Here is a 22259-nt window from a genome sequence, read left to right as displayed (position 1 = left end):
TATATATCTTGTCTAAGGTAGATGCTACTGATGAGTTGGGATACTGCGTACAGAAAATGGAAGGAAAAACAAGACAGAACACGTCACACTGTCTTTAGCTAGAAAACATTCACTCATTCACATTATATATATCCATTCAGCTACCGTTATCGTGAGCAGTAATGTTAAAATTAAACATTTATATTTTATATATATTGTGAATATAATCCGATATAACTGAAATATTGCGTTTTATTACTATTTATACGGCAACACTAACGCATGCCCAGATATAAAATGTTCAGCTGATCTGCGCAATAGCGAGAAAACGGCAGCCATTTTGGTGACCTGCAGTGTTTTTCAACGTGCCAACTTTACATGCAAGATGGGACGTAAAGATGCCTTAAGCTGAGAAGTCTAAAATTGTTCAAAGGCTCCATAATAAGATTTCCACCTAAGAAATAGCCACCGAATTACACCGTGATCATCGTACAATCAAAAAATATTGTACTAACCCTCAAGTTTGCAACGGATGTTCTAACAAAGGGAACATTCGGAAGAAATCATATCTGTCACGTCGAACAATGAGAGAGAAGTTTGCCGTAACCCACTTGAAACTAGCAAACAAGTTTTTGAAAAAGCTGGCATTCCTGATGTGCCCAAATCAACTCGTTGCCGTATCCTGAGGACGATTGCAAAATTTATAAAGACAGAGGTCCGCCTCAATTGAAGGATATTCACAAGAAAAAGAAGAAAAAGTGGGCAAGAGATCACATGAAGGTGAATTTTCAAACTGTTTTGTTCACTGATGAGTGTCGAGCGACCCTTGATGTACTCGATAGGTGGAGGGGAAGTAGTATCATAATGAAGGTCTACGTCCCCAAAGGATCAGACGTCAACAAGGACGTGATGATATGATGTTCTGGGCTGCAATCATCGGCAATGAGCTGATACGACCATTCAGAGCCGCAGAAGGAGTGAAAATTACCGCCAAATTCTACATTGACTTCATTAAGGAACACTTGGGCCCTGGCACAAGAAGAAGAGGTTGGCATTCCGGAAAAAAACATGGTATTCATGTACGATAATGCACCGTCTCATCCCAGAAGGATAGCCACTGAATATTTGGAGAAAGTTTTTGGCAGACATGGGAAAATAATGCGATGGTCAGCCTGTTCTCCAGATTTATATCCCATCGAACATCTGTGGAGCATATTGAAACAAAATATTTACATCGGAGGAAGGCAGTACTACTCCAATGATGACCTCTGGAATGCTATTCTGACTCCTGACAAAGTCATTTCATCAGATGAAATCGAAAGTTTGACATCTTCAATGGGCCAAAGACTTTTTGCTCTTGTCAATAAAAATGGCAATTATATAAGATATTGATTGTACTATGAAATTATATTGAAGGTGTTTGTTCTTTATTATTGTTGTTCTTAATTTACAAATTCCTAGAATAATCAATATTTCGATGATATTGCAGCACTTCACCGTAATTTGGCATGGGTTTTTATATAAAGTTTGCACGCTGAAAAAAAATGCAAATCATCTAAATGGCTGCCAATTGTTTATTACTGGTTAGCTTCAATTTCCAGATCTGCACTTGTGTTAGCGTTGCCATATTACGTGCTAAATTTCACAAATTCTCATTGAAAACTATCGGAGTTAGAACAAAATATCGATTTGCTGGCACGGAGTATATATATATATATATATATATATATATATATATATATATATATATATATATATATATATATATATATATATATATAAATATATATATATATATATTGTGAATGTAATCTGAAATATCTGAAATATTACATTTAACGAAAACAATAGCTATGTGTTTTGTCGCATTCTTCCTTCTATTTTCTATGCGTGCCAATATTACTTAGATTGTTTTATTTTGGATATTGTCTGACCGGGAATAACAAATAATAAAAACCCACGTAATACAATTAGAGTGTCTACTCCGTGACAAAGAACTCAAAAGAGATATTCATTTTAGGACATAGATTGCTGATATACAACGTCTTATATTTCCGGGCTATGAAAGTAAAGATACGAGGTTTAGTCACGCTAACGCTGTTTTTATAAACCAGTTTTATCGCTACACTTCATGTTTTCTGTATAAGTGACAGAAGATGCGATATTTTTTCTAATCAGATAACTAAATAGCAAAACTTCATTTTTTACGTGTTACTAAAGATTTGGAATAATACCTTAGACTAAGCGATTATAATAATATCAATATGCATTAACACACGGGCAATATATAATTGTGCGTTTATATAAAGGCCTGATATAGATGTTTTAATATTACGTAATATCTGAAAAATAGATACGTTTACTATCATTGATAAAGGATTAATAATAGTAAAAATGCGTTTTTTATTGGATCTACATAAACTTTCAGGTACATATTTTCTAGAATATACTTTGGGAGTGCTGGATGCATAAGAAGGCCTACGCATACAGCTTTTTAATATATATGGCAATTAAGCTACACAGAATTTTCTGCGTTCCATCTCCGTGAAAATTCTTGAGGATAATACATGTTCTGGACTATTATTTTTGGTAATTTTGCAGAATTTTAATATAACATACATATTCATCAGCTCGGCTTTGCTGGAAACATGACGTTGTGCGCTTGGTGTTGCGTGTAATCTTACGTAAGACGCCGGTCAGTAAATCACTGCGTGTGAAAGAATTAGACAATATTTAGTGAGGACATTGGAAAAACAAATTTAAAATTAAGTAAACAACGCAATTTAAAGGGTCATTTCTAAAAACTGTATAAAATATTAATAGATCCGCCTTGGATAAACAGCTGTATAGGCCAAAAATGCTGTTTAATATTGTCAAACAACACCATCGGCCGCTGTAAAAGTGTAGCAGTCCTGCAGTTTATTTACTTTTCCACCTATGAGATGGACAGTTCTGTTAGAATGTGAGGTTTAATCTTGGCATTATGTTCATTTCTATTTAAAGAAAAATGGTTCTAAGAGTTTACATGAGTTACAAAAAAATAAAAATAAAACAAATAAAAAATACATGAACGATATAAAAGTGCTTTTTAAAAAAAAATTTTGTAAAAAAAATTAAACACAAAGAGAAATGCGTTTGATAAAAATAAAATTAGTGAAAGAGCAATTTATTAAAAAGAAGAAAATCAAAAATTGTAACGGCAAGTCGTTGTTTAAGTATCGGCGGCATGTTCCGAGTTATTTACCAGTACAACCAGATATTTAGCTCTGGTTCAAATTCTTCACAAGTAACAGATATTAAATCTTATTATTCTACCCACGTACTAGGTAGTCGAACCTATTTTCTTTAAGTAAGTTATTGAAAACACCCCCACACACCTATATATATATATATATATATATATATATATATATATATATATATATATATATATATAGAGAGAGAGAGAGAGAGAGAGAGAGGTGTAGGGGTGTTTATATGTTTATATGTATATATATATATACACTTATACAAATATATATATATATATATTCTTTTATATGTATATATATACATATTCTTATATATATATATATATATATATATATATATATATATATATATATATATATATTTATATAATATACAGTGCCAGCAAAACGAGAATCCGCACTTGTAATTTTTTTTCAAAAACAACACATGTAAGTGAAATTTTATGTAACTGTTTAAACGACCTATACCTCATATCATTCGTCTTTTATTCCACTATAATTTTACCTGTGCATATTTGACTTTTAATTGATACTACCGGGTGTTTAGAGGTGTGTGTTGGTGGGGGGTCGATTAAAACAACCATGTTAAAGAAAAAAACAGGTTGGCCGGTTGTTTGGAGGTGTAAAAGAAAAAATAGTTTTAGTATAAAGGTACGCTTGAACCCCGAACGTTTGACGCGGAGGTGGAAAGTAAATGGAAAAAAAAACCTGCGACCTAACCACCTCGATCACGGGAACAGATGAATTGATAAGTGTGTTAAGTTGACGTTTATAAACTGAAATTAGCAGGTGCATCAACCTCAAGTTGCGGAAGCCAGTTTCTGTTTTCTCCGCTACGCGGCGATCAAACAATAAAAAACCAAAGAGAAAAAGTAACGTAAGGCAAACGAACGAGAAAAACAGAAAAAAAAACGAATTCGTGGTTACCGGGGTGTTTTTGGGTGTCGCTAAGAATAAGCGAAGTAAGAAAAAAAAAGCAGAAAAACGAACGTTGCGTGAAAAATGGCTTAAATAACACTGGTTCAATATTTAAATTAAAAAAATCGAAAAAAAAAAAGATCTCACACCACGATTAGAACCCAACACGTTTAGATAATGAACCAGGGCCTTAACCACCTGAGCTTACTCGACTTACACGAAATTTATTCGGGTTTTCAACTAGTTAAAGTAAATTAGGTCACGACGTCATCTGACGCATGCGTAGAATCGGTCATTGTCACGAGAGGACCGTTTTTGTTGACCCCCCCCCACTGTCGAAAATTGTCGATATCTGGGTAAAAAATATAACGTCTTTGACCAATTTTTCGATATTTTTCAAGCAAAGGATAGAGCTTCGATTTGACATAAAGTTTGTTAATTTTCGTCGCGTCTGTCGAAAGTTGTTAGCAAATATACACATACATACATACATTTTCGCTTATATATATATACATATATATATATATAGTTAATCTAGTGTTGACATAAATTTAAGAAAACAAATTCAAATTGAGGAGGCAAAAAGAAAGTTCGCAGTAACAACTTCGCTCAATAGCAGCTGAAATTATCGACCCTAAATCTGTTTAAAATATCCAGCAACAGGCAACAAAGCATCTGTAATCGTAACGGATGTTATTCCAGGTAATAAAATGTTACACTTAGTTCATATGCCAGGACCTTCTCTTTCTCTCTCTCTCTCTCTCTCTCTCTCTCTAATCTATTTCATATACCTTGCTTAACAACCGAAAGCAGTCCAAACTGTAAAAACCTGTAAAAGTCTGAGAATGCTACAGACGGTCAGAAAAACGGCCAAGTAAATGAAACAATAATGGAACTTAAGAGAAAGATACGGTAATAAAAAACAAAACGTATATATATATATATATATATATATATATATATATATATATATATATATATATTTAAAGGAGATTAGAATAATAGTCTAAAGAGCTAAGTGTATTTTAATGTAACAGTGAAATTACTAGTTTAATTAAAATACAGGAAATGCTCGTTGTAATTTAGATATATAATACGCTCGATAGGTAAATGTCCTAGAGCTAATTCAATATTAAGTAAAGTGATTTTCAATTTAAAAATTAAAAAAAAAAATTAAAATTTATAAATCAAATTTTAATTAAATTAAAAATCAGTTTCATAAGAAGGAACAACAACAAAGTCAATTATCTGTACGATCGTTTCGGAAATCCGTGCTTTTTATTTGTGGTATACATGAAGTTATGTAGAACAATTATATATAGTTTTTTTGGTAAGCACGGTCTCCTCATCAGCAAATTTAGGAGGATTGTTATTGAATTTAAAAGACACCATAAATAAACCTAGCATTAAAAGTAAGGCATATGAATCTGAAAAAATTGAAATAAAAGGTTTGGATTTAAAATTTATCAGAAAATTAATATAGTTCCTGATTTCAAAAAAAGAAAAACTAAAAGGTAACTATCTCTATATATTTTTAAATCAAATTTATTATGTAAATTCAAAAAATATTTTTTTTCTACTCATTTCTATCTATAACCTATATTAATTTTCATATTCATATAATATTATGATTGCAACGTCTTGTCAGACGAGGTCCACTTCCTTATACACTTAAAGTCCATGAGCCCTAACATTACTTCTTTTTTAGTGGTACCGGCGAATTCACACACTCAAGCAGACCTGACAATGAAGACGGTCATTGCTATACATACATATATATAGGCACACGCATATACACACATGCACACACATATATCCATAAACATACACACATATATACATACACACACTACATAATACATAATACATATACATGCACACATGCACACATGCATACATACACAAATACATACGAACATATACACACATATGCAACTACAAACACACATTTACATACATAAACATATACAAATACGTACACATATATGCACATATACTTACACATACATTTAACTACATATACAAATGCATATATATCCATGCTTTTATACACAAAAATACATATACATATATGCACATACATACACATACATCCCCACACAAACACACATATATATATATATATATATATATATATACATGCACACCCACATAAAAATATATACATATGTACATCCATATACACATAGATACATATACATACACATGTACATACATAAACATACGTACATATATACGCACATACACACACGGATATATATAATGGTGGCATCAATTATTACATGCTCCCAGCATTTCAAGCCTACACACGTCACTACTCTTCCATTGCTATAGGTTTATGTTTATAGGCACATGCCTGAGGGAGTGTCTATATAAATATGATGTTACAGAAATTTAGCTTTGTACGACAGCTAAATCTCTCTCTCTCGGTTCAAAATGTTGAGATCCAGCAACAAGCAAGAGCAAGATATCCAGCAACAAGTTAAACTGCAGACCAGCTTAATGCGGGTACTAGTCTCCTGCTTTATGGGTTTTTAAATCAAAGATTTGCTTCTCCTGGAGGAGTTTACTTCACTACGTCTTACGGGATCCCTCTCCTCCCCACGTACACATGGAAATAAACACATACATGCACACATACATGCATAACAAACACACATATGCAGGTACAAAAACATGCAGATATACGCACATAGAGGTACACATATAAGCATGCACTTACATATGCATATACACACGTACACATGCACATACATGTAAACCACACATGAAGGAGCGTTTCAAAAGTCATATATCCTCCATGATCAGGATCAATGGTAGGGTACAGTTCAATGAGTTTGACAAAAAAAATCCAAAACAAATTAAATATACATAGAATCAGACGAAAAATCCAAATGAGCAGATCAGCGTTTGAAAGGGATGGAGTTAATTTTCTTTTTGTTTCCTTTCCTCTCTTCCTTCCTCTTGATTTTTTTAAAAATAAAATGTCTGTACAAAAAAATTCACGTCCCGAAGGCAGACAATTATGACGAACTTCACGCATTATTTACAACTAAATTTACATAGAATCAGACGAAACATCCAAATGAACAGGACAACGCTGGTGATTTTTTTTCAAATAAAATGTTTGTTTTTCTCTGCCCTTTTCCAGGAGTCGGTAAATTGAGAATATCATCTCTGTGGTTCCACCTGTGAACGAAAACCAGCTTGACGTCAGAGAAATCTCTTTCAGTGCGTAGATAATTGCGGGCACTCATCACAAACATTAAAAAAAAATCATGTCTGCTCTAGACAAGAGAGAGATTCTCTTGTAGTTTCTTGATTCAGAACGGTCACCCTTCCTTTTAAGACCTATTGAAACTATTTGGCCATTTTGGGTATTGATGACTAATTGATGCAACTGGTTCGACAAGAGGTACCTGCACGTTTTGTAGACTTCAAGTCCGGTAACCCTTCAATAATTTGACCGCTTCCTTGACTTTCTGGGGGAATGACGTTCAAGGCATCTTTATTGTACAGATTGGCTTGGTTAAGCAGTTCATTTGAAGTGTTCTCTCTATTCGAGGCACTGTTGAGCCGTGTTGACATGTATTTGCTTTTGAAGGGTGACTGACAAAGCGATACGGGTCCATAGATGTTTTTTGGGCATCTGAGAAACAGTGATATTAGTCTGCGACTGTTTCAAACTCCTTAGGGTTGTTTCTTCACTAATTGCTTTTGAGATATTACATTTCTACTATTGCTTTTTGCGCGTACCGTAGATCATTTGTATGGGCGTGTATGCTTTTATCTTCTAGATTTGCCTAAGCTCTTCATCGTTTTCGTCAAACCAGTTCAGATGTTTCTTGTTTTAAAAACCTCGAATTTCCTATCGTGATGATGTGATGGAAGTCTCAAGTGAGTTCAAGTCGTCTTTTTACATACTGTTGGGGCTGCTCGGATATGTAGTTCTTCTAGTTTTTAAGGTATGTAGGAAACTACTTTACATTTACTTTTCCTCGATATTTTCCAGGATTGATCCGCAATTTCATGAAAGATGAGAGCAGGCGATTGTCCGTCTAGCAGCCGTAAGCCTCTGTGGTGACTCGGGGGTGCACAAATTTGCGATCTCAAGCGGGTACTATCACGTATTCAACTTTTTGTCCACTTTTTGGATCTCGCTTGTTTCCTGTAAACTTTCCGCCGAATGAGCCTATTATGGACTATAAAATATTCAGCGCATTTGGTCATGAACATAGTGCCATTCTAATTGACGCTTCCCACTTCTTCCTTGTCTTTTGTTTCCTTCCAAGCAGTGTGATCTCCTCAATTTTGACATTGAAGAATTAATTTCTCTTTGCAAAGGATAGAGGAGATTACGTAGTAAAGCTGAGCATAGAGAGGCCCATTGTTGAAACCATCAACTGATCCTGATGGAGCATATGTGGAGATAAAGGTAATGTGTTGGGTGTCGGTAGATTTTATTCTTAAAGTTAATAGTGACTCCTTGATTCCAGCAACCAGTTCATATAGTTTGGGGAAAAGGCTGCAGCAAGTGGCATAACAAACTGCCTAGATGCGTGGTTTTTCATCGCCCAAGCCTATTTAGAAAAAAGTAACCTGCCTCTGTTCTTTATTCAGTTGTTCGCTACCTGTAGGCCGAAAAATAAATTATTTTGCGAGAAAGTTGAAATGAATAAACATATATTGGTTCATGCTGATAAGATCAATCATTACTATTATCCTGACTATCCTACATATAAATGACCTTTGTATAAAGACCTTAATAAATCTTATAAAATAGTCCCTCGTAGGAATTCAGATTCTATTAATTCTGGGGCTGAACATTTACTGACTTCTATAAACATTCATAACTTCACTGAAATAATTTCTCCGGGTACACCTTAATTCACCCTCAATACCATAAGCCTAATTTTCATGACAAACCCCCTCAATCAGATAGATCTGCCTATCTAGCTCTGATTTAGGTGCTATTAGCAAGAACATCTAAGATAGAATCATCCCCTATATTACAGAAAATGTTAGTTTTCCTCTTGGGATAAATTCAGATTGCGTAATTAATTGGTTTGTCTCCATTAAAAATAAACACCTCCTTAACTTCATAACCTTTGACATCAACAATTATTATCAATCAATTTCTCCAATCTTTTTAAATAAGGGTTTAATCTTTGTTAAAAGAAATTCTGACTTAACTCATTTTGAAATTAAATTAATTATCCTAGCGAGAAAGCCCCTTATACAATTTAACAATAAGTTTTGGACTAGGAAAGACACCCCTAATAATCTTGGCATCTTAATGTTTTTTTCTGACTCTGCAGAAGTTACGGATTTTGTAAAGTTATTCTTACTGAAAGAACTTAAATACCATGTTAAACATACCCTTTATAGAGATGATCCCCTTTTCACTACAACAACCGGGCCAAGAGAGTACAACAAAATAATTAAAAATTACATAATATTTTTACAACTTTGGCCTTCCCCTTATAATCGAACTAAACAAAGAAGCCGTCCAATTTTCTAGACATTACACTTAATCTTAACATCGACACTTATAGTGTCTATCATACACCCAACCTTACTCTTTTATACCTCAATAAATCTTCTAACCACACAAACTCTATTATAAAATCTATAGTACTATCCATATCCAGAATAATTTCTACTCTTTCTGCCGAGAAAAACACCTTTAATCAAAATGCTACTTTCAAAAATGTCTTAAGGAATTCAGGAAACAAGGAAAATATTAAATACAACCATTATGCTCCTCCTACAAGCGGCCTTACATCTGTAATCACACATAATATGACTTGGACGAAACCAGTTCATATAACAAGATATGCTGCTATCAGTAGCAATGCACCACTGTATATATATAATCCAAACCAACATACTAATCGTAATACCTCAAACCCACCAAGACACATCAGGAGAAAGAAAAATGGTTTAATCTCCATTTAGGGTAAATGACAAAACCAATATACCTAAGGAATTTTTCAACATTGTACAAAACTCTATCAAATTCCCACCCAGATATAGTTCTATTTTTAATTAAAAAAACTCTATGAGGATGGCTTATTCAACTATGCCCAATTTAGCACAAAGATTCTTAACATCTAATAACAGAAAAATTAAATCAGCAAAAAAAGTCCTTTCCCAATTAAACCCAAAACTAACTGTAATTGTAATAACAAACATCTTTGCCCACTCAATAATGATTCACTCATAGAGATGTTATATAGCGTGCACAATTACAGAGCTCTCACGCAATCCTCCCATAACATACACTAATATTTTGTCATCAAATTTTCCACATCCCTCCCTCTATGTGATACAGTTACTAATCCAATGAACCATTCAAGCAACCCCTCTATTTACAGTCATACATCTAGCTGTAATATAATAATAATAATAATAATAATAATAATAATAATAATAATAATAATAATAATATTTCTCCTAACAGCCATCCTAATACTTACAAAACTCATTATCCCCTACGAAACAGTGTTTCTGCAATCATTGTCCCGCCGTTTGTTCATCACAATAACCGAAATTCAAACTATTTCCCCAGTAAAAAAACTAGCAAATTAATATAAATTTCAGACCTCGAGCTATTAATTAAGTACATACATACATCGGACCTACTCCAGTATTAATTAAAAAAAGAACATCAGATCATACTTCTTCTTTTAACAACCTAAATTCTAATAATTACCAGGGACCTTCTCTAATCACTTTAATTAAAAAAATAATTCTAGCAATAACCCTTTCTCAATTAAATGAACACACCTAAAAAGTGTCATACTCCAGGTTTTAAGTCATGTCGGCTCTGCACAACCGAAGGTATAGCAATAATTACTTCACCTCAAAGTAGTAATATAATAAACTCTAAAAACAAACTGATCTCCTACTGCAAATATAAGTCCAACTTTAAATATAATAAATTTTAAATTACATAACTATTAATTTAACCTTTGAGAAAAATGTATATTTTTCTATTACATTATCGTTCTTTCTACATACTTTGTTAGCATTTTATAACTCTGTAATTTTCATTGTAATTCTTTATTTCTTCTTTCTTGGCCGGCTTTACATTATCCGTTTAGTGTTTAAATATTTTTCTATCAATCAAATATACCTACACATTTATATTATGCATGTATGTTCACTTATATTTTACTATGCGCATTTACTTACATACTTATTTGCCTTTCTCTACCTTTACATTTTTTGTTACTTTTTTCTCAACTCCTTATTTATTTACTCATCTATTTACTCATATTTATGTATATATATATATATATATATATATATATATATATATATATATACATATATATATATGTATGTATTTGGGTGTGTTTGTTGTGTATATATATGTATGTATATGTGTAATTGTATGTATTCATATATAAGTATGTATATATATGTGTACATGTGCATGTATTTCATTTATCATTAATTCATTTGCTTCTTTTAATAACTCCTGCTGATTATTTAATTCTTAAGTAATAACTTGTAAATTTCAGTTGACCCCTTTTTTGCTTCATAGTTGTGCGCCTTTTCACCGTCATCTTTTCTAGGTAACTTTGACATTGGATTTCGGATTACTTTGAACAATCTTCCAATTACGCGATTCCCTCGGATTTTACTTGTGGAATTGGATACTTAACCAACTATTTTGGATTTTGATTGTTGGATTTTACCGTTATTGAATATTTCCCCCTTAACCAGATTATCCATTAAAGTGAACTCACTGTTTCTTGCCCATATTCCCCGTCTTTCACTATTTATTACCAAGTAAGATATATGGCTTACTTGTAGTTTCATCAAATACTTTTGCAAGCAAAATCTGATCCCGCATTTTGCTAAATCCTACTCTCTGATGAGAAGGAAAGTATTTTTCGAAACTCATCGGATTAAAGACTATCCACTTATTTTGTTTATTTTTTTACTTCCTTTTTTAAAATTAAATATGTTTTTAACTATTTTTCCAATAGTTTTAACATGTTCTATTTACTACTTGCTCTCATATATATATATATATATATATATATATATATATATATATATACATACATATATATATTATATATACATATATATATATACATATGTGTATGCGTATATATACATATATATATGTATATAGTAAGTTATCCAATGTATATGGCGATTAAGCTACACTGAATATTCCGCGTTTCATCCGTCAAGACTCTTCAGGCTTATGCGCGAATTTTATGGTAGTTTGTCGTTTTTATATACGCAACTTTCATTGAGATTTTAGTTAGCCAATCAGCTTTCCAGTATCCACCGCGCCTTTCCTATCAGCCAATGAACATGCACTTAGTGGGCAAAAGCCTATTTGATCGATGGTTGACCTGTTCCTTCGTGTGTGCTCTATTTAGCCTCTATATTTAGTTTCTTGATCTGTTTCAAAGCTAGGTTAGGGTTTTGTTTTAACGTTAGTTTGCATATATATATATATATATATATGCACATATATATACATATATATGCATACATATACGTGTGATCGTTTATGTATATTCATGCTTATTTAATTTATTTATTTGTTTATTTGCTATTGTTTTTGTTAGTTTTAAAACTATGTTGTATTACTATCATAGAGTAAATTTTATCTTCTACAGTTTAATAGACGCTAGGGTTCTTGAAAGTACAGCATAGCAAATTTTTCATGAAGGCATAATCTACATAGCTGTCTAGGTCCCTACACGTGGTAGCTTGTCTTATTATTTTCCATTCGACTACCAGCGAATGTCCGCTTTCCTTGAGTTCACAGTATTTATTTGCTAGCGTTGTTTTCATACGGTATTTTTTACTGTTGAATGTACTTTTGTGGTCATAATATCGAGTTTTGAAATCTAAGGAATCATACCTACGTAATATGCCTTGTTATATCTCTCTCTAAATATATATTATTATATCTCTCTCAATATATATGTATATATATGTATATATATATATATATATAGAGAGAGAGAGAGAAAGAGAGAGAGAGAGAGATGGATAGATAGATAGATAGATATTTGGGTACATACACCGGTAAATACATAGCTAAGTACTGCTGTATATACAGAATGATTAATATAAATTCTTTTAGATAGGAATATGTGTGGAGACTTACACAATCACTCATAACGTAATATAAACCACGATATAAATATTCTTGTGGAGCAAATTATTGCGACTTTGCTTGAAACACAAACTGTTTAACTAACCGTCTAAAATACCAACAACGATTCTTTCACAAACGTTTGTGTAATATATTTTTTTATATTAACTCTGTTGTTAGCGCCCTCTTTAATGATATGTACGCATTGCCACAACAACTAGCAAAAAGTTTCGAGAATTAACGAAAAACACACGAATTTTAAATTCCCTAGTGTTTCCAAAACAGCTAGCGATAATTATTCGATAACGGTTGTTAAAAAATTAAATTGTACATAACCCAGTGTTCCACAATAATTTTATTCGAACTACCAATGCATGTTACACAAGCCCCAACTAAACCACACATATGTAGCGAATTATTATACTAACAACACATCTGGAATCATGTGATTATATGTTCTAAGTATTATCATGAAACTCCTAAATGTCAACTAGATTTAGCAAAATGTTTATCGAACTCAGTAACACTTAGTTTTCGGTAGAAAAAAACAAACTACATGGAAAAAAGTACATTTTGTATGTGTCTTCGTCATATTCATTAGTGTTTATCCTTCGAAAAAAGATTGAGAAAAAAGAAGAGCTAAAGATAGCTTTGACAAACATATGCAAATATCAAATGTGTTTGTAGTAAAACGATAAAGACAGACTGATGCAAAAACAGCAAAATATTGTTGAAAGACAAATGCAATTCCAAGAAAAATACGAAGAAAGACAAAAGGCAGCAGCAAAGAATGAATGAATACAGGCTTAACTATAATAGAAAATTAAAGAATTGCAGACAACAGCTAATGCAACATCGAAAGGGAAATGGAAACATAATGACTGCACAGAAACAGAAAATAGACAGAAAGATTTCCAAAAATCTTACTGAAACAAAAATAATTAAAATATTTAATAAATCTTACATTCCGTTGAACAATTCTATATTATCACGTCTCTGTTGAAATGTACGCTGATTTCTGTCAACAGAAGAATTTAAATTTAATATAAAATGTGCAGATATATTCGTATTCACAAACAGACATACATACATACATACACACACACCCATATATATATATATATATATATACGTATGTATACCACATGTATGTGTGGCAATGTTTGTAGATATATAACAAACACAAGTGTATAGCTATATAACTGAGAGCAATTATTTGGATAAAAACAAATGCATGCACACAAATATTTGTACGAAGTGTATCAAATGTGTATTTATCACGTAAATATAAGAAACAGATTCATTTATTTTTATATTTTATATCTCCAACGTGTAAAACGAACATCTTTTAAATTCCTTAAAATAAATTAATGATTGCAAATTAAATTTTTGCAGAGAATGCATATTTTGCCAACTGGGAAGAAGGCATAACTAGATTTGCAGTATTTGAAATATGAATGTGTAAAGTTGTGTAGGATACATTCTTCATATCTACTGGTTGAAAAATTAAAGGTCAAACGTTACGTTTGTCACGCAAAGAGAAGTGGAATCTAAATACTTAATGTGACAATGCCACAAACGAATACATTTCAAAATTCACAGAGTCACATAAACGTGATATTTTGTTTCCCATATTTTAGCCTTAGCATGGAATTTTTTGCAGTAGTAATGTAGGGAGTCTAATTTATGATTGTGCCTAAAGGGGATTTGTAGGAGTATCGATATGTCTGTTCATATTATATTTGAACTTCTGCAGGTTAATGTCAGCGACGTAGAAAAAAGATTATTCACGAATTCTACAGATCGTGAGAATAACTTATTAGGCTAAAAGGCTTATCGACTTCGAAATCTCAATAGTAAAGAGGTGATATTTTACTGCCTGCCGAGGTAGGCACGGTTTTGACGTCAGTAAAGCAGAATCCACTAAATTACTTGTAAAGCAAAACAGAAAATGAAAGAATTTATTTTCATAAATTGGATGTATTTTATAATGTTATGATTATAATCATTTTCTCTTTTGTAACCTGTGAATTCCATAACTCCATAAAACCTTTTTCCTATAAATCGTATAAACTCGTTTTTCCCTAAATCTCATAGCGTAGTCTGTGGAAAACTTTCATTAGAATTTGAAGTAATTTTAAAAAGTGGTTGATATCAACATTTTGTAATACGAACAAGTGTGTGTATGACTTATGCTCTACCATAGTTCAGCTAATATCCCGTTACGACAAATAGCGGATAAATTCTCGTATTTTTAACAAAAGACACAATTATTTTTCGATTGTTTACGTTTTTGGTATCGATGCTTCAAATTATTTCATTTTTAACGGTATATATATAAATTAATTTCCCACAAAAACACAAACGATGGACAATATAACACACTATAAATTCGGATTTTTAACCTTAAAATTTGATACATTCACACATGATTTATATTTGTTTTATCTGCAGTCCTCGAACACTAGATTCTCTTTAATTTCGGCTGATAATTTTTAGCATATTTATACCCCAAAATAGCAAAAAGATGTCTTGTAATATATATATATATATATATATATATATATATATATATATATATATATATATATATATATATATCAGAAAATAGCACACTATTATAAAGTAAAGTTTTATTTAATAATCGTTAAAAATATCGTACGAATCTGAAAATTACTTGATTCTTGGTAGATTTTAAAAGATACGCTCTCAAAATAGTTACTCTCCTCTTCCCTATTGGCATGTCTGGTTTAATGAGCAGGCCAGCAAACGTTATGTATCTTGAAATGTGGCAAACAAACGAATCGTAATTCTCCCTACAACGTTGGAATGGCGTCTGTAGCAAAAAGGGAAATTTATAGGGAGCATTAAATGAAAAATAACTTCACAGACATTTTTTTCTAGTGAGATGAGGATGTTAGGACTTTACAGTTCTTGCTAGGATGTATCAACAAACTAGTACATAAATCGTTTGCTATTCCTTAATAGTCACATATCTATTACCTGAAAGAGTTTGGTGATTGCACGTGAATAGTCACGTTTACATATTATGAAAGATTTTCGAATGAATTTAATTTTAAATTATGTTCAGCAAACCTATGTATATGTTATTTAAATAAAGCAACACTAAATGATGAACACAAGTTTTTTTCTTTCAAACTTAAATCTAAAATAGATGCGAAATTCAGTGTAAGAAAAAGAAAATGTTTTAATAATAGAAAAACATTGGATCCGTTTTCAAACCTAATTTATATTTAGCTGTTTTGTCAATCGAATAGGTGATTCATCAGTAAATATTTACTTATATACTGTATGTCCTGATAAACAACTTTCTATAATTTCGCTTAATCGTTATATATGCCTAAATTTTAACAAAATTTCTATAGACAAACCACCTTTTCTAGAACTGACCCCATGTAGAAGTCCGTGCAGCTAGCTTTCATTGTAGCTACTAAAATTAGATCAGTGAGCGGGTTAATGAATACGCGTCCTCCTTATGAATAAAATGTTATCCGAAACACTACTAAAGAAAGCATTTAAAGTACCCAAAAACTCTCACGGTTAATAGCCGTTATATAAACGGTTGGTGCTACGACAATTAAGATGTCTTTATGATATATGTTTCCTTGGTAGATTTTTATTCCAATTTGAAACATAACACAGTAAGTAGACTACAGACGGTAGTCTTTACGACATTCGAGGTCGCATTTTAATTATTTTGAAATGTTGTTTTTAAAAGAAGACACGTTAAAATCTCAAAAACGTTCGCAATATCTCCTATAGATATGATACCTCAGATTTTTTTTTCTTTAGATTTATGTCGTGTGGAAACCTAAGAGATAAATAAATACAAGTGTAAAGAAGTAACAACCATAACAAAAATATATACTTTCTTACGTTGGAAAACTTTACCGCCATTTATATACTTCGATGACATATTTGCTTACACATCACTAGTTTTTGCGTCGTTGCTCTTTTGTAGGCATACATAGATATTTATACATATATATATATGTTTACAAATTTATATATATATAAATATATATACATATAAATGTGTATATATATATAAATACACACACATATATACATACCTGTGTATTTGTGTATTGTATATATATATATATATATATATATATATATGTGTGTGGGGGTGCGTGTTATGCATGTAGCTGTATATGCATATGTAAATGTACATATGTGAAAACAAACATAGGTGTATACACATATCTTAGTATAAACATATATATATACATATATATATATATACGTATATATACATAGAAGTTTGTATAAATATTATATGTGTATATATGCATATATATATACTTATGAAGACAGAGCTATACGCATACATGTATTTATCTGTCTCCTCTTGTCTCTCCCTCTCTCTCTCTCTCTCTCTATATATATATATATATATATATATATATATATATATATATATATATATATATATACTAGCTGTATCCTGCCACCTAACAATTTGTAGTTTCAGTAATAAAAATAAAATTTGGGGTACTTATATATATTTTTTTTACTGTGCTGAAATAATAATGTTAATATTTTGAAAGGCATTTGTAACATGAGAAGGATAGTAAAAATAAAAAAAAATAAAAATATATCGCGAAAGTTTAATCTACCCCCCCCAAAAAAAAAAAAGAACCTCCGTAAAATAGCGTAATATCAAAAATGCATAATCACCAAAATGTGGTTTAATTTTACAGGAAATATTGTTGCCGGGTGCATACGATGGCAGATGGTAAACGTGCTACGTTTTCATATATTTTAATTAATATCTAATAAATGTAAGATGGAAACATAAACTAGTTAGAAAACACCCTCACCTACTCCGTAAGGATGGTTTCCCAAATAATAACGATATATTTTAGCACGGCACCAACACTACATAAGAACTTAAAATTTCAGTTTTATTGGTCAATGTTTATCATTCTAAATAAAATGAAAGACATGTAATTATTTCAAAACTTCATGTTGCAGTTTTTTTTAATTTGTTAAGCACATGATCACATTTTCAATAAGTATGTTATTATAGTTTACCCATTTAAAGGTTGTAAAACATATAAACAAACTTTTGCTCGATATGGGTGACGACTTTTAAGAGTCAATTTTTAGAGTCCTTTTAATGGTTACCTTGTGTGAGGGTATATGTACAACTAAACGGCTAATCTGCCCAAAACATCCGGTATTATTTTACTTTAAGATCTGACTCACGTTCGTATATAAGAAATAATGCTTTGTAGATTTATTTCGGTGTATTGAAAACGAATCTGCAGACCGTCTCCGTTGCAAAGAAAAATGTAGTTTTCATGATATGAAGAAATTTTTTTTGTGATTATTTTTGTTTGATTCCCTTTGCATGGTAATAACCCCTGGATTCTTAGACTATTTTCCATTTCACAACCCTAACCATCGTTTACGCTACGCGTGAGCATAAACGAAGGCTGGTAAATATGCACTGGTGTACCAAACGGCATTGTCAACAAAACATTATATACAATAAACACGAAATAAAAGGTGATTGTGTTATTATATTATATTATTATAGGTGACCAGAAAGTGAGTGCTCATTTTAATTTAAATGTACAAAGAAAAGTGATCAACAAGTTTTCGGAAAAGTAAATTCCTCATATCATCTAAAGTATTTTTAGCGACGGAAATGGTTTACAGTTTCGTTTTTAGCACACCAAAATGTACAAAAAACGTTTTGTTATATACGAACGTGAGACGGGGGAGAAAAGTTTGTAAACATATATTGAAATATTGTAAATCGAAAGACATCAACTCATGGTGCGTGGGTAAATATAGTTCCGCATTTCCTGAAAATATTTTTATTTTATTTAATAATAATTTCTGTGTTGCTATTTTAACGATGTTTAAAAAATGTGTTTTATTGCCAGAATCGTTATGGTTCCTCATTTCAAAATGGTAAACCGAAAGTATATTCGCTTATTGGCTCGGATAAAATCGGAAATTTTCCCCGACGAATAAAAGTTTTTTTTTTTTTTTAATAAGGTAATATTTACTTTTTAATATTTAAAAACACAATTAGATGATGAAGATTCACTGTTATAAAATTTTACAGAAAAGGGTATTGTAAATTTCTAGTTAATCGATTTTGAATAAACCAGACGTTCCATTTATATATATATATATATATATATATATATATATATATATATATATATATATATATATATATATATATATACATATATATGTATATATATATATATATATATATATATATAAATGGAACGTCTGGCTTATTCAAAAACTACCTTATTTACTCACATAAATACTATATATATATAATTATTATTATTATTAAAATTACTATATATATATATATATGTATATATATATATATATATACATAACTGTATTTTTAATGCAACATAACTGTATTTTTTAATGCAACAAACTTTTCATACAGTTTCATGGAAATAAAAACATATTCAAACAATTTTTGCATGAAACTAAATAGCCAAAATAAGACTTCCGATTTCGATCGTGTAATTTACGTTTTTGGGTAGGTATCCCTTTATATATATATATATATATATATATATATATATATATATATATATATATATATATATATATGAGTCTGTACGCTTTCTGGTAAAAATCCATCTCTAACAAAACACATGTAAGCAGAATATAGCCTTACCCATATGTATATATACACACGCATATGAATACGCATACATAGATATACACACATATACCTAATGTATAGAGAATATAATGGTCACAAAAATAGAAACAGCTTTAATTAAAATCTAAAGCTTGATTATAAATCTTTTTCCGAGTTTAAGTGTGTTTATTGTTACAATCTCTGATATGTGTGTTATTAATACAATGGATTTCAAAATCTGTTATATGATGTCTTCATCGTTGTATTTCCATAAGTGGAAATGAGGCAATCTACATTCTTTTAGGGATAAAACTACTGCCTTTGCCCTGTTACATGGTTATTATTTGTTATGCCCGTTTCCATCCTCCGCGAGCTTCTGTATTAGCATCTCATTTTAGATGAAGTCATTTTCGTATTTAATTTGTTTTAGTTTTGTATTTGCCTAATATTTTTTGCGGTATTAAGGCTGCGTTATCATCGTACATAAGCTTACATGTGTCGTTTAGTTGTTTCAGCTAAATGACCTCATTTCTAATATAAGATGAGATAGCATTAAGACATTAACAAGCCTGTACTGTTTCACCGAGATATGGTATTTAAATATTTCTTTCAAATACACTGCATATATCCTTTTTATTTTATATTTTTGTTTTTATTTTGTGTGAGTAGAACCCCAGAATCCCGATCCACGTTACCTGCCATTTTGTCACATGAATCGTATTTATCTCCCCGTTAAATTGGACTGTGATTTCCACGACTACACACAGAAAAAGAAGAGAAACCTAAGGTAGTTAAACACTTAAATTATCCCTCTCAATATGTACTCACAGTCTTTTGTTGACTCTTCAAACATGACATTAAAATGCCATTTACGGAGAATGAAGGAGTAGATCCTTCAAGTATCTCAGGAACCTGGTGGTAAATAAACATATATATGAGCAATATCAGTCAAGCCGTGTACGGTTTTCTTCCCTTTCTTTATCTATTTCGATATCGGAGAATATTTGCAGACTTTTGGATATAGTGTAAACAGAATCATATCAAATAGGGAAAGATATGATAATTTATCATTTATTATTTTAGGCAAATAATATGAAGAGGAAAATGTGTCAATCAATGCGTGGTATTTTTCAAATTCTTTCAATAATGTTTACTAGCACTGACGCTCAGCTTTGCTCGGACCCTATGCACTGTTAATAACTTCATATACATATGTATATATGCATATTAAAAAGTGTGTAGTCATGCACAAGTAACGTACATTTAAAATTTCTAGTGTTTAAACCAAAGATGGGCGGAGGAGTTTGGTAGAATGTTAAAGGTCAAATCGTTGAACTTTGACCCCTTGTCAGACAAATTTCTGGTCAGAAACCTATTAAAAAACGTCCCCAAATCTCAATAACCCTTATAACACATCTTGCGTCTGTAGACTTAACATTGACAGTAGTTTATTAGGGAAATGTACACACACCTACAAGCATCCACATACAATTTCACTTTAATATATGTAATAGATAGATTACTTCACTATTAATCTCAAACACAAACATGTTGCTATTAATTTACTATTGTTCTCAACCGTACACTTATTTATTATAATTCACGATTAATCTCAAACCCAAAATAATGTTCTATTTATTTGAATTGCTCTTACCTCCACCTTATTTATGAATAATTCTCGATTAATGGCAAGCCTAAAATTATTTGCTACTAATGTACTATTGTTCTGAACTCGAAACATATTTACTATTAATCGATAACCCGAAAATTTGCTAATAATTTGCTATTAATCTAAACTCAATACTATTTTACTTATCAATTCATTAACAATCTCAAAATTCTAAAGTATTTGCTATTAATTTACTATTTTTACTACTTTCTCAACTGCAAACTTATTTACTATTAGTTTACTATTAATCTCACACCCAAAATTATTTGCTCCTGATTTATTACTGTTCTTTGGTCAAAACTTATTTACTCTTAATTTACATCCAAACTTATTTGCTATTAATTTACTATTATTCTCCCACAGTAACTGTATTTATTAATTGCATTTCTCCCCGGCTTCGATCGGTCCTTTTGTGCTATTCATAAGAAGCCCTATGTTAATAGCTTTTATCTAAAATTATCTGGGTTATTAGGTAGAGACAGTAGGGGTACAATTTTATAAACTTTTTCTCAGATTTTAACCCATTATCATTCATACTTCTTGTTTCAAATAAAAACACAATTTTTGACACATGTGCAAGTTACCTACATCGAGAATTTCATGTGCTTAGACAAAAAATTGGCGGAATTTCCGATGCACGCCGAT

This window comes from Euprymna scolopes, chromosome 11, assembly GCF_053919585.1.
Source record: "Euprymna scolopes isolate OS-2025 chromosome 11, ASM5391958v1, whole genome shotgun sequence".
NCBI lineage: Eukaryota > Metazoa > Mollusca > Cephalopoda > Sepiida > Sepiolidae > Euprymna > Euprymna scolopes.
Note: the sequence above shows the minus strand (reverse complement) of the source record.